This window comes from Triticum aestivum, chromosome 2B, assembly GCF_018294505.1.
Source record: "Triticum aestivum cultivar Chinese Spring chromosome 2B, IWGSC CS RefSeq v2.1, whole genome shotgun sequence".
Classification (NCBI taxonomy): domain Eukaryota; kingdom Viridiplantae; phylum Streptophyta; class Magnoliopsida; order Poales; family Poaceae; genus Triticum; species Triticum aestivum.
This window is the reverse complement of record NC_057798.1, coordinates 703,084,045-703,099,217: the sequence shown is the minus strand read 5'-3', so window position 1 is coordinate 703,099,217 and position 15,173 is coordinate 703,084,045. Positions and strand designations below refer to the sequence as shown.

General features: G+C 49.2%; 1 non-coding gene across 1 annotated transcript; it reads left to right on the top strand.

Annotated features, from left to right (window-relative positions):
- Nucleotides 1-4,730: 4,730 nt before the first annotated feature.
- TRNAL-AAG (transfer RNA leucine (anticodon AAG)) lies at nucleotides 4,731-4,811 on the top strand. Its single transcript has one exon. It is a non-coding gene; the product is annotated as a tRNA-Leu (tRNA).
- Nucleotides 4,812-15,173: the final 10,362 nt, after the last annotated feature.

Sequence of the window (15,173 nt, the reverse complement as noted above, 5' to 3'; positions counted from 1 at the left end):
ACAATGGTAAAACAAGACCAGCAAGACCATGCGCTGTGCCGACAAATCCCGATAGGAGCTGCACATATCTCATTCTCAGGGCACACCGGATAAGCAAAGCGTACAGGTACTGACGTAACCCAAGTTGCCAAGGAATGGTACCGCACGGTGCTCTAGTTTGGACCAACACTCGAAGGAGCACTGGCCTGGGGGGGGGGGTAAATAAAGATGACCCTCGGGCTCGCGAAAACCCAAGGTAAAAAGGCTTAGGTGGCACATGGTAAAACCAAGGTTTGGCCTTGCTGGAGGAGTTTTATTCAAAGCAAACTGTCAAGGGGGTCCCATAAATCACCCAACCACGTAAGGAACGTAAAATCAAGTAACTTAACACCGGTATGACGGAAACTAGGGCGGCAAGAGTGGAACAAAACACCAGGCATAAGGCCGAGCCTTCCACTCTTTACCAAGTATATAGATGCATTAATTAAATAAGAGATATTGTGATATCCCAAAATGATCCTGTCCAACATGGAGCAATCTTCAACTTCACCTGCAACTAACAACGCTATAAGAGGGGCTGAGCAAAAGCGGTAACATAGCCAAACAACGGTTTGCTAGGAAGGGTGAAAAAGTTAGAGGCTGACATGGCAAAATGGGAGGCATGGTAAACCAGTGATAGGTAGCGCAGCATAGCGATAGAACGAAGCAACTAGCAAGCAAAGATAGAAGTGATATCGAGGGTAATGGTCATCTTGCCTGAAATCCCGCAAGGAAGAAGAATGAGTCCATGAAGAAAACAAACGGACGTAGTCGAACGAATCCTCACAACTCCAGAATGAAACCGAAGCTAACGAGAGAAGCAAACCGGAAAGAAGCAAACGACATGGTAAACACGCAAACATAAACATTACATGATGCACAAGCAAGTATGATGCATGACCGGTTTAATGAGGCATGGCATGGCAAAGTGAAACAAACAATACTACAAGTTAAGTGGAGCTCAATATGCATATTGACGAAACACCACATTCGGATTATTTAGTTCGCTCTCATTTAAGCTACTCAACAATATTAAATGTTATTGAACATGGCAAGGGGTGAAGCATAATGAAACTACCTATCTAGGCAAGTTTAAATGAGGCCGAAACACCAAACAACAATTCCGGAAAATCCTCATATGCATAATTTGGAATTGGTACTGTTCTGCCCTAAAACATATTTTAGAGTTGTTAAACATGCAAAGTAATGCCACCAAGTTATTCTATGCATTTTCCACCCCATTTACATATAAAGTTTGTTAGATTCGGAGCTACGGTTAAATAGTTATGAAATAAATCATTTTAGCATGACATTTAAGTAAATTAATGCAAACAACAAGTTAAACATTTTAAACATGGATGAAAGTAGCAGATTATGAAACTAGATGAAAAACTAAGCATTTTACATATATAAAACATATTAATCCGATGCACGGTTCATGAGTTATTATATGCATGATGCTTGAGGGTTTTTCTGTAAAACTGCAAACTCTGGATAATAGACAAATTCGTAGCACAGAAAAAAACAAGTCACGGGCCGAATCTGGCTGGCCCAATCGGCGGAAAAAAAGAGGGGCGCTAGGGGGCTGCTCACCCATGGGCCAGGCCCAGTCGGAAGCAGAGGGAGGCCGGTTGGTTCGCGGCTGGGAAGTCAACGCGGGCGAGGCGCTCGTTCAAGGACGCAGCAGAAGACGGCGACGGCGGGGACGCAAGGGCTCCGGTGAGCGGCGGGATGGAGCAGACGGGTGGATCTGGCGGGCGACGCGGCAGTCAACGCGGCTGCGTTTGTGGACGTCTCGCTTGACCACGGGCGAAGCAGAGGACTTGGGGCGCGATGCAGAGAGCTGCGGGAGGCCAACAGACGGCGAGGTCGGGCGACACGGCAGCGAGATCCGGGCGCGGTGGTTCCGTTTCCGGCGCCGGAATGGAGGCGGGATACATCGGCGGCGGAGCTTGGAGCTTGGCTCCCATGGCGGTGGCTATAGAACAAGAGACAGAGAGATTAGAGAAAAGAGAGAGCAGCGGGAGGGAAGAAGGAGAGATGGGGCGGCGCGGGGCTGGTCTGGAGGCGCTCGAGGGCGAGGACGGCGCTCGGGGTTGAGCACCTAGCTCAGGCACTGTGGGATGGATGCAAGACCTTGAGGACGGCGAGCTCCTCTCCTCTGGATTGAGCGAAGCAGAGGCACGGGGACAAGGGGGTTACGGCCTCGATCCCTTTCGGATCGAGCAGGAGGACTGCGGTCAGTGGGTGGATCAGCGGATGGTTGGATCAAAGGGATCCGGTGGGGGTTGGTCGGTTGGGGAAATCGAGGGAGGTGGGTGGAATGATCGGACAGATCCCAAGGAAGAGGGAGACCGGGTGGAGGAAAATGGCGGCGGGGAGGAATGGATGGATGGGACAGCTTCCTAGGTTTTAGGGTTAGGCAGGTAGGTAGGTGGTCTATTTATAGGTAGAGGAGAAGGTTTGGATCATCCGATAAAAATTGAACAGTCGGGAAAACATGCTAGGGAAGCTCAAGTAAGAAACCGAAGATATTTAAGGGATGTTTGGGGATAATCCGGACCCATCGGTCACGACAGCCTGGTTCGGGTTCGGAGCAGTTTTCGAACACGCGCAAGAGGGGGTCGGTGGTTGTGCCGAGAGGTTAGGTGGTTTGACAAGAGGGACACGAAAACACAGTTGGTCTCGGAACGGTCAACGAACGCAACGGAGAGAAGCGAGGAGCGGCAACTACGAGCGGATGCAAGTTTTATGAAAACATGTAGATGCAATGCGCATGATGCTATGAGATGAGATGCATGACATGAACAAGATGCAAAACAAAAGACAAAACCCAACCACGAAGGAAATAACATATCACCTAACCGGAAATGGCAAGAGTTGGAGTTACACATATGGAAAGTTACATCCGGGGTGTTACATGTCCCAGTCGGAGCAGGGCGGTGACGGCCGGCGCAGGGCGACGGGCGGGCCGGCGCGCGGACGACGGCCTTGAGGGCTGCCTGTCGCGCGAGGCCATCGGGTCGGTGAAGTAGCCGGCCGTTCACGCTGGTGTCGGAGTAGAGGCATGGGGTGTCGACGGCGGCGGCGGGCGACGCAAACCGATTAAGCATAGATCGGAAAATCAAAAAGAAAAACACCGATCAAGACGATCGGCGAGAGAGCAAAAAAACCCGGAGCAAGGGCTCGGGAAAAGGACTCTCTAGTGCAGCTGGCCAACACGGCCGGCGGACGAACCCTAGGTACGGGCGGCGCGGCCCCCGATGGCGGTAATGGAGGCCGACCGACCCGGGGGCGGCGCGTGGGTGCGGAAGCGGCGACGGCTAGGATTTAGGTTCGAGATAAGGCTGATACCATGTTAGAAGGGAAGGAGGGATTTGGTGGAATAGTTTGTTGTATTGCTTGAGCCTCGTGGGCATATATATAAGAATACAATGATCTATTTGAAGTACAAGACAAGGCAGAACAAATTCTAATGTATCTCGTCTTTCCTAATAATCACGATACTCAACATTGGTAAACATTTCATTACTTTTAGTTTTGATCAATCATACATTTAACTCCCATTTACTGGCATGCTACGGGATGCTACGGGATAGTGCTCCTCGAAGTCTTAACAGGAAGGAGACCGACGGATGCTATGTTTGTCGCAGGACTGAGCCTTAGGCAGTGGGTTCGTCAGGCGTTCCCTGCAGAGCTGGCCCAAGTGGTCGATGGCTCTACTTCTGCATCAAGCCGCGGCTTGGTTGATAGCTTTCTGATGCCAGTATTCGAGCTGGGTTTGCTGTGCTCCAGCGACTCGCCGGACCAGAGGATAACGATGAGCGAAGTGGCCGTGAGGCTCGAGAAGATAAAAGATGACTACGTTAAGTGGACAGCGGAGGCCTGAAGTGCCTGCATGCATGAATGTCTATGATTTGCTTCAGTGCTTCTGCACCAAGTACAGCATCAGCTGCTTTAGACCGCTTGCCTAGGTACTTGGACAGCTCGCTTCGATGACGATTTCTGAATTACGTTGCTTCGTTGTGCTGGATCAAAATGTCTGAAAGGTGTAGCAAGAAGGGGCAGGATTCTGGGAAATGCCTGTGCCGCCACAAGGAGGAAGTTGTTTCGAGGACGCCCATTGCCTCTAAGACCGGTCTTCTCTCGTTCATCTGCGGACCCTGGCCGGGCACTGTCACTGTGGTCTTCGGAGGTTAGTACATGGCTCTCTCCCCTTGTCGGGTTGATGCTGTTGTCGTATGCGAGATCTGAAATTTTTTGTCCATTTGTTTCCTGTTTTATGATACACCTCCGGGCAGTTTTGTTGAAGCAAATCTCTCCTGAAGCTGGTTAAGCGTTACGTTGCTGGTGTATCCCTCCTGTGTGAGGTGGTTCAGTTTGCTTTGATTGCTGCCTTGAGGCCATGGTCAGGTTTTATTTTGCTGAACGTTGCAAGTATTATCGGTTTCATTTGGGGGCGTGCGCTCATTTTGTCGAACAAAAAAACTGTCCTGGGTACTTGTATAGTTGGCTTGGAAAGTTGATGATTTCTGAATCACGGTGGTTCGCTGTGCTGGATCAAAATGTCGGAAGGTGCTGCAAAAAGGGGCAGAATTGCAGCGAAATGCCTCGCTGGTCTAGGAAGCATGTGGCTCTCCCTTTGTCGGGTTGGGCCTACCTGGAATCATGTACTGTATTTTAGAAAGCGAACGTGATAATTAAGCAAAAATGATCAGATGGCCGAGTTGGTCTAAGGCGCCAGATTAAGGCTCTGGTCCGAAAGGGCGTGGGTTCAAATCCCACTCTGGTCAAAATTTTTTTTACTATCTTCTAAAAAAACATGGAGTCATGTAGTAGTACTTTTTCCCCATGGAAATAAGAGACATACAGTATTTTTTCCCCCATGGAAATCAAGAGTGCGCGCATCAGTGACATGCATTGACCAGCTACTAAATTGAATTGCCACTAATTGACATGCTTTTCATACCACGAAAGGTTCAGATAGCACACCCACACACTACAACACAAACCAATTCCTATCTTCAGCCAAGGTGGCCAAGTCTTGAACGAAGATGCATAACGAAACAGAAAGAGGTGCCGGGGAAATGAAGCAAGAAGAGACATGCGGAGGCCTCCTCCTCCTCCTTCAAAAAAAAAAGTTAGGATTCGTGCCTCTCGTCTGCGCCGGCTCAGGTCCACCTCGTCTCCGGTGGCCCTAAGGCCATGGAGGCGCGGTGGATCCTGGCAAGGGCCGGCGGGAGGGCTCCGTTTTTAGTCGTTTTTTTCAATCTTGTTAGGGTTTGTGTCCTACTCAGGAAGGCGAGACGGCGGCGGCTCCCTGAAGATGGAATAAAGGTCTCCCCGCCTAGCCCCCGTTTCGGCAGTGTGTCTAGCATCGTTGGTGGGCGTGTGGAGGTATGTCTCCGGCAGATCTATCTTTGGTGGATTTGCTCGGATCTCGTCGTTGTTCGTCTACGTTCGTGTGTCTTCGGTTTGGATTCTTCCGATCTACGTTATTTTTCATCGGCGGCGGTTGCTGTTCTGAGGTGCTGGTCCTATGGGGCCTTAGCACGACGACTTCCCGACTGTCTACTACAACAAGTTGTGCCCGGCTCCGGCGATGGAGGGGCGATGACGGCGGCGCGCCTTCGGCTCGCTTCGGTGCTTGTAGTCGTCGCTACGTGGTCTACGAATCTGGATGTAATTTTTATTTCTGATATTCACTGTACTGCCATGATTGAAGATGCATAGATTGAAAGTTTTTCCCATAAAAAAGACATGCGGAGGCCTGGAACTGTTATTTTCTCCATTTTTTTATTTTTTATTGTAGACTTGTGGGAATTTCAGTTTTTTTACTGTGATGTGGGAACTTCATATACTGGCCGCATTATGTATTACCAGCGCAACGGGCCAGAAAAAGATGTGTCTATTCACTGGAGTCAAATAATTGACCAACCGCCCGGTCGCCTAGCTGGAGGAGGCCTGGAGCTTCATCGCGCGCACATGTGTGGGCTCACTGTACGTGTGCTACACGTTGCTCAGGTGATACTTCATCTGTCCTTGAAAGAGTGTGCTTTCAACTTTGTTGCAAAGTTGAACTTTTTTATGTTTGACCATATTTGTACAATAATACATCGACATTATTCCATCAAATTAGTAGCATTAGATTAATGATAAAATATATTTTCATCATATACCTATTTGGTTTCACAAACATTGATATGTTTTTGCACAAACTCGGTCAACCTTTGAGATAGTTTGACTCTCCAACAAAGTTGGAAGTACACTCTTTCAACGACAGAGGGTGTAACTCTTAGTTATCGGCCGTCCTTACATCCAATCTATCGCTGCACAATCTGGTCAAATGCCTTGCAAAAGTGTTGATGTTGCAGTTGCCGCTGCACAATACCATCACCTGCTGCAGTCACTGTAGCATCCCCAATGTTGCGGGCGTCATACCCACAACATGGCTATCGTCGCAAAGCCATTGTCACAAACAAGCCTTGACGTGTCGTTGCAACATTGTTGCAGCTGTCGCAACCACAAGTGCAAAGTAGTCGCACCATAACGTTATTTACCTTTGCAAAAGTTGTCGTCGCATAAACATCGCCAGTGTTGCCTTGCGTCGCAGCCATCGCCACATGGGCATTGGGAAGCCTTGGAGCGCTGGTGGCCGTCGTCGCACTTCCCAGGCTTGCAGCAAAGACATGTTGTGGTGGCCAGCATCGCTCCTCACTCCTGTTTGCAGCTGCAGCCATGCCGCCATGGTGATGATGGAAACGTTGCAACCCCGATGCCCAAAACAACAACAAATAGTAGCGCGCATTGCTCCGGCCTGCAGTAGCGTCGGCGACAGCGTGGGGTGTCTCCGATTGCAGCAACGTCGGCGATGGCAACAGCGTGCTTCCATCTGGATTGGAGAAACCGAGAGGAAAGAGACAAACCCCAACCTGCATCTGGAAAGTGTCTTGATCTGAATCGGATAATGGAGGAAGACCAAAGGGATCGGGGGATTGAGAGGTTAGTGGGCCCCGTGGCGACGAGTCGATGCGGTTGACGCAAAGAAGTGAGAAATCGTTTCCCTATAAATACAGGCCGTGGGCCTCGCCAATAAAAGGTGCGCGCGCGGTGCATAGCTAGCTGCGATGGAGTTCAGTTCCATCACCGCCTCCCAGACGCCTCAACCGCCGGCGGCGGCGATGGAGCGCATCTATAAGCCGGAGGACCTTGCAAGGTTCGAGCCACGGCTCACGGTTGTCAACCGGGAGAGATCGGAGCTCCTCCAGAAGATCCGCGACTCGTACGATCGTGCCCGCGAGCGGCTCGCCACGACGACGACATTCGAAGAGGAGGTCTTCCTCGGTGCCGGACTCTCCATTGGCCTCCTCGACTCGACCACCAACATCATCTACAACACCCTCGTCGCCTCCAGCCTCCACGCCGAGAAAATCCAGGGCGGCGACATGGCCGAGCGCTCCATGGACGGCCTCGTCGCCTTCCTCACCACCTTTTTCCGCTACCTCACGGACTGGGAGGCCGTGCGCTACCTGCTCCGCGCCGACGCCGACCTCGTCTACGCGGTTGTGATAGCCATGGATCCCTGGGATCGGTAGGTGGAGGAGATGGGGAAGAGAAGATAGGCTTGGGGAGGAAGAAGAAGAGGACGGGGAAAGCAGATTCTATTCTTTTTCTTCGATAAACACCTACAGGAGATGACTGCGGTTTATAACCCACCGCTCATACGCACCCTCACACCCTAGCTACTTTCCAGCTGTCGCCCCGGGCCCACTGGCCAGCTACACTCCGCCTTTCTTCAGCCATTGTCGTCGCTTGTCTCTGAATCCTTGCCCAGGTAGTCTATCTCTGCTGCCAAGGCACCCTTCTCTGAACCACTGCCATGGTAGTTCTCCCCGTCACTTGTATCCGTCAGCTCTTGCACCATGGTGCTGACAGGTTCCCCCCAGAAGATGCAGCTTGTCCCCAAGCGGCTGCATTTGGGTACCGCATTCGGAGTGATTCATAGTCCTCCCAAGTAGCTGATGCTGGCGGCAAGCCTGACCACTGTATCAGAACCTGCACATGAGCACGTTACCCTTTCTTGACCATCCTTCTGTCCAGAATGAGCTCAGGTGATGTGTCTTTTGCTGCAATATCCCAGTCCGCTGGCAGGGTTGTGAAGACAGGAGTGTGGTCTGGCACATGTTCCTTGAGCTGGGATACGTGAAACACAGGATGAATTTGAGCTTGCACTGGTAGTTCCAACTTGTAAGCAGCCGAACCAATCTGCTCCAGAATTGTAAAAGGCCCAAAGTACTTCATGGCCAGTTTGTGACAAGGTCTGTTTGCAACAGAGTGTTGGGCATATGGCTGCAACTTCAAGTAAACTGAATCTCCCACAGAGAAAGTCCTTTCAGACCTATGTTGATCAGCATAATGTTTGATCCTTGTTTGAGCCCTTTGCAACTGTTCTTTCAGCACCTCGCAATGCCCCTGATGCTCTTGCATCCATTGATTTACATTCCAGTTGTCTGAATGCAGACTGATAGGAAAAGCGCCATAGGAAGTGTCATGACCATAGAGAGCTTTATATGGAGAGCAGCCTAGAGAAGTATGGTGATTTGTGTTGTACCAAAACTCAGCCATGGGTAACCAGGAGTGCCATGTAGTTGGCTTGTCATGAACGGAACATCTTAAGTACATTTCCAGGAGTGGACGTGAGAAGTGTGGTGTGAGAAGTGTGGTGTTCTAGCACTTGAACACCACCTTCCAAAAAGAACTCGTGAAGATCTTATCTTTGTCAGAGATGATCGATTGAGGAGGCCCATGGAGTCTGACCACATTGGCGAGAAAAGTCCTGGCCACCAAGGAAGCAGTGAAAGGATGTTTCAGCGCAATGAAGTGTGCATATTTAGTAAACCTGTCCACCACCACTAAAATTGCACTATAGCCTTTTGACTTGGGCAAACCCTCTATGAAGTCCATTGTTATGTCCACCCAGGGCTTGGATGGTACTGGCAAAGGCTGAAGAAGCCCAGGGTACTTGAAGTGCTCATGTTTTGCTTGCTGACATGTTGTACATTGCTGAATGAAGCTGGTCACATCCTGTTTCAAACCATGCCATATGTTGCTTGTATGCCTGAGTGGCCACCAACAGCACTAGCATGAAAAGAGGATATGATCCTGGTTTTCAAAGCAGCACTAGCTCCTATCCAAATTCTGCCCTCCTTTGTGATAATGCCCTCTTTGAGGCTGTAATCATCCACAGGTTCAGGAGAGATAGCTAGTTTCTGAAGTAATTGTTGTGCTTCACAGTCCACAGTATAAATATTCTGCACTTCTTGCAGCCATAAAGGGTGGGCTTTTGCCACAATATGAGTAGTAAGTAGATGCCCTACTCTGGAAAGAGCATCAGCCGCCCCATTGTCCACTCCCTTCTTGTATTGGATGTTAAACTCTAATCCCACCAGCTTGTTCATTGCCTTTCTCTGCAAATCCGTAGTTAACACTTGATCATTGAGATGAGCTAAGCTTTGATGGTATGTTTTGATGATAAATAGTCCTCTGTTGAGATATTGCCTCCATCTTTCAACTGCCATAATCACAGCCAAGAACTCTTTCTCATAAATGGATAACTGTTGGTTGGCTGCACTTAAAGCCTTGTTGTAAAAAGCCACAGGATGATCCTCTTGACTGAGAACTGCACCTATGCCAGTGGCACATGCATCAGTTTCCACCGTGAATTGCTTGCTAAAATCAGGTAAAGCCAGCACATGTGTGTTCACCATGGCCTGCTTCAATGTATCAAAAGCCACCCGTGCCTCAGCTGTCCACTGGAACTGCTTCTTTTGAAGTAAATTGGTTAGTGGTCTGGCTAAAATTCCATAGCCTTGGACAAACTTTCTGTAGTACCCCGTCAGACCTAGAAAACCTCTCAGTTCTGTGAGATTTGCAGGCACAGGCCATGCTACCATGGCCTGGGTTTTGGCTGGATCTGTGGCCACCCCCTTGTCCGAGAAGACATGTCCTAGACATTCTAGCTTTTTCTGTGCAAAAGAACATTTGGATCTATTTGCAAACAGTTGGCGCTGCCTTAAAGTGCTCAACACCGTGGTGAGGTGTGCTACATGATCTCTTAATGTTTTACTAAAGACCAAGATGTCATCCATGAACACCAAAACATATTTTCTGTTCTGTGGGGCAAAGATGAAGTTCATCACACACTGAAAAGTTCCAGGTGCAGTAGCCAGCCCAAAGGGCACCATCTTGAATTGATACTGTCCAGAATGTGTTTTGAAGGTTGTTTTGTGTTCATCCTGTTCCACCATCCTGATTTGGTGGTACCCAGATCTAAGATCCAACTTGGAAAAGTAAGCAGCACCAGCTAATTAATCCAAGAGTTCGTCCACAATTGGCATTGGAAACTTATTTTTTATGGTTATATCATTTAATTTCCTGTAGTCCACACAAAACCTCCATGATCCATCTTTTTTCTTGACCAACAGCATAGGTGAGGCAAATGGACTGATACTAGGAGTAATAATTCCAGCCTCTAGCATTTTGTTCACTTGCCTTTCGATTTCATCTTTTTGTAAGGGAGAATATCTGTAGGGCCTGGAGTTTATAGGGACTGCTCCTGGAATCAGATGAATTGCATGATCAAAAGCTCTTTGTGGTGGCAGAGAAGTGGGCTCCTGAAATACATCCCGGAAGTCTTGCAGTATTTGTTCCACTTTAGCAAGAGGATTTTATGGCACTTCCTGTACTTTGGGCAACAAAATAGTTGTTGCCCATATGTCATTTCCTTTATAGCATTTGGCCACTTGATCCACAGAAATCTTGTGCAACACAGCTTGTTCCGAAGACTGTACTCCTTGGAGTTTAATATTCTACTCCTGATATTGAAACTCAATCCATTTTTCTTTCCAATGGAAAGTCATAGCTCCCCATTGCTCCAACCAGTCCATGCCTAATATGAGGTCACAGCCACCCAATTCCATCACCTTTGCAGAGTAAGAAAATGTATGTCCTTGAAGCCACCAAGTGAGTGCAGGCACTTCAGAATTGCAGGGTAGGGTTTCCCCATTTGCCACCTTGACAGTGAGGGGTTTCTATAATTTTTGTGTGACAGCTTCAATTCTGGGTACTAGTGCAGCATCAACGAAACTGTGGGTGCTCCCTGAATCCAGCAAGATGAGCACCACCTGATTGCCCACCAGGGCTCTGAACCTGATTGTCTTTGGGTGGTCTGCCCCTGAAATTGCATTTACTGAGAGCAGCAGCTCCTCTTCTACTGCCTCCTGCATTGCAATTGCATCCAACACCGCATCTGGGATTCTGTCCAAGTCAACTTGCTCAGTTACTATAGCCTGGACAGCAGCTGGAGTTTGCTTGGCACACACATGCCCCGGGTAAACTTCTCCCCACAACTAAAACATAGTCCATTGGCTCGCCTATAATCCTTGAGCTGCCTGGCCTTCCACAGATCTCCTGATGAGGATGGTTGCCTGCTATCGGTCCTAGAGAACGGTTGTTTGGATTGAAACTTGCCGTTCCTTTGTCTAGCCATGGTGGCTTCCTGCACTGTTGCAAAAGCTGCTGCAGCCGTGATGGATATGGAAAATTGTATCTCTACCGCTCCCTTGAGCTCCTCCTTTAGCCCTAACATAAATCTGGTTACCAAGAAAGTCTCACTGACTGCTGGCTCATAAAGCTTGATCTGATACATTAATTGGAGGAACTCCCTTTTGTACTCCTCCACCGTTCCCTTCTGTTTCAGAAGAAGTAGGGCTCTCATTGTTTCTCTATGCACATTCACATCAAATTCTGCAAGCACAGCCTCTCTGAAACTCATCCAATCCACCCAGCCAACTGACAATTTGTATGAATGATACCAGTGAGCTGCATCCCCTTCCAAATGCAGAGTTAATGAAGTGACTTTGAAATTTTCTGGAATGTCATACAGTGCAAAGTAAGCATCACAGCCATCCAGCCAGATTCGGACATCCTTACCATCAAATTTGGGAAAATTCATCTTAGGCATCCAGCTGCGGCGAGCAGACGCTGCATATCACCTCTAGCCGTGTCGGGCTGATACGGAAATGTTGCCGGTCGCGGAATCTGCAAGGGTGGAGAAGGGGGCCGAGGTGGTGGTGACTGAATGATCCCTTCCTGCCCTGCGGCCCCTGGTGAGCTTGGACTTGCGGCAGATTTGGCCACTCTTGCCGCAACCACCTGGTCCTGCCTTACATCCATCAGAGAGTTCATGGTGAGATTTACCTTGGCTTGCACCGCGTCGATGCGCCCTGTTTGCTCTTCCATCCGCTTGTCCAGAGCATCTAGCCGTGAGGAAATCGCATCGATCCCCTCCACCTTGTCCCTGACGAACTTGAGCGCTTCCAGCTCCTTCATGATGCGCTCCTCGAACGCCTCCATCGCGGAGAGCACCTGCCTTGCCTGCGCGCTAGGCTTGGACGGCGCCGTCGCGGCTCCCGCTCCGAACTGGCAAACCCGCTTTCGGAATTACGCGGATCAAGCCCGAGAGAGATCTGCAACCTTCCGCAGGATCTTACTGCACAGTCAAGAGAGTAAGGAAGCGCGAACGGATCGAACGCAGCTCTGAATACCAACCGTGATAGCCATGGATCCCTGGGATCGGTAGGTGGAGGAGATGGGGAAGAGAAGATAGGCTTGGGGAGGAAGAAGAAGAGGACGGGGAAAGAAGATTCTATTCTTTTTCTTCGATAAACACCTACAGGAGATGACTGCGGTTTATAACCCACCGCTCACACGCACCCTCACACCCTAGCTACTTTCTAGCTGTCGCCCTGGGCCCACTAGCCAGCTACACTCCGCCTTTCTTCAGACACTGTCGTCGCTTGTCTCTGAATCCTTGCCCAAGTAGTCTATCTCTACTGCCAAGGCACCCTTCTCTGAACCACTGCCATGGTAGTTCTCCCCGTCACTTGTATCCGTCAACGCTTGCACCATAGTGCTGACAGGTGCGTCTCGTCGCGCATGGCCGGTCTCTCTCCCCCTTCCACCTCAACTCTGACGCTAGCAAGCCCGTCGTACGCACTGCCCTCATGTGCGCCGTGCTGGCCTCCAAGCACGCGGACGCCCACCACCTCGTCGGCGCCTGGCTATCGCCAGTTCGCCCTCTGGAAGAAGCCGCCCACGCGATCCAGAATGACATCAATAACTTCACCTGTGTATTCAATTTCAACGCACGGCATGCAAATGCAACCCCTTGGTTTCGCTTGGAAGCGCGCACTCGAGCTCCGTCAGTCACCACTCACCACCAACCGTCGTGCCGCATCGACCTTACTGGTCCCTCAAATTTCTGCTCCTCCAGCGCATCCACGCCTTCTACCTCAAGGCACTCTCCCTGATGCCGGCGACTGAGCTCCGGTCTTAATACCACCGCAGCATGCTCAAGGCTGGCCACTGCTACGGCCCCTTCGACCCCGTCTCCAACATCATCATCAACACCATCTGGTACAACACCGTCTCCCCACCGAGCCAAAGACCTGAGATTGGCATGATCAGTACCGGCAGTCTGTTGCGCATCGAGGCTCGCTCGCTCTTTCTACAGCCTGGTTTCCTTCCTCTGCACTTCCGGCAAGAACCTCTATGAAGCCATGCGCTTCCTGCTCATTACTGATTGCACTCTGGGGAAGAGTGCTGCGCCCATCTCGAACCCTTTGGCTCACTTCGGGGATCAAGACAAAATCTGTCATGCCTTCAGGGCTGCCGGTGTGGCTGCTTGGCACCCCGACCCTGTCGCGCAAGCAGAGTTTATTTCCTCATGCAGTCATACATTCTCATGTCTGAAGATTAATTTCCCACCCCTGGAAATTCACTGCAGCATCAGGCAGTTCCCATGCCCAAGCTCTCCCGATATGAGATTATCCGCACCAATGAGCATACAAGAATCTCTAGGAAAGTCAGAGCGGCGCTGGCCTCATATGCACTGGAGATCAGAGTTAGTTCATCTTGAGATTTGCATCTTTACTTCTAATTATCACCCAGCTGACATGTTACAGTCACTGATTTGCTGCTTGCCTATGCTCACTTACAGGAACGACCGTATGATCTTCATGTTATTTGTGGCGTCAACCATAATGTGTCTGGCCCTGTGTACTTCATGGATACTAACAAACCCGTTTTCATATACCATCACATCCATGTTAATTTTCTGGCAAGTCCAAGAGGTGGAAATCCAAAACTCTTCTTCGCTGAACTTAGCAATGACCATGATGTAGAGGATGGAGGTGGGGAGGTCTTGTGTTGTCCTGTGGATTTTCCCAAACCACAACAAGGTATCTTATATTTTTTCATACAGCAAGTAGACTAAATTAAACCTGCATGGTAACATTTGGCTTTTTAAGTCTCAACGCTCTACTGCTAGTTTTTTGGACAAAGGGTGCAATGCTTTACTGCTAGTTTTTCGACAAAGGGTGCAACGCTTTACTGCTAGTGATAAGATACAATTGTTGTTTTTAAATAAAATGGAACATATATATCTCACCCTGCAGCTTGGAAAAGTTTGAACATTCAGACCAACCCCACTACTCCCTGGTATTGTGGCCATATCTGACTTTACTACTATTTTGCGTACATGTATCCCAAATTTCAAACCGATACATCAATAGTGTTCCCTCTCAAGCTACTACTGGCAGTGTAAGAACCACTAGATAATTAGCTCAAAGTATAGGCCCTGGTCATCCACATCTCGTCTACATTCTGGTTAATATTTTCGGTTTGATCTAAAGCCCAGATGTTCAACAAACCGACGATTTACTTACCTTGCTCGAAGTTGCTATCCAGCAGGGCTCGAAGTTGCTCAATAAGTTGGCTGAACCAAGTTTAACTTTTGCAAGATGCATATCCTGATATGAATTAGATTTATCTGGTAGATACCCATACTAGATCATACCGATGATTTTTGTTGCCCATAGGTTGTGCTAAATTTCATTTTTACAACAACTTCCTTTTATTGTCGATAGGTTGTGCTAAATTCTTCGGTGGGTGCTAATCTAGTTATCTTGTTTGTGTGCTTCAGAACAAACCCGCTGCATGTACTGTGACCACGAAGGGACTAAAATTGTGCACCCGGCTATGGAGGAATTCCAATTCAAAGGGCGCAACTTGGAGTTTTTGAACATGGCATGTGG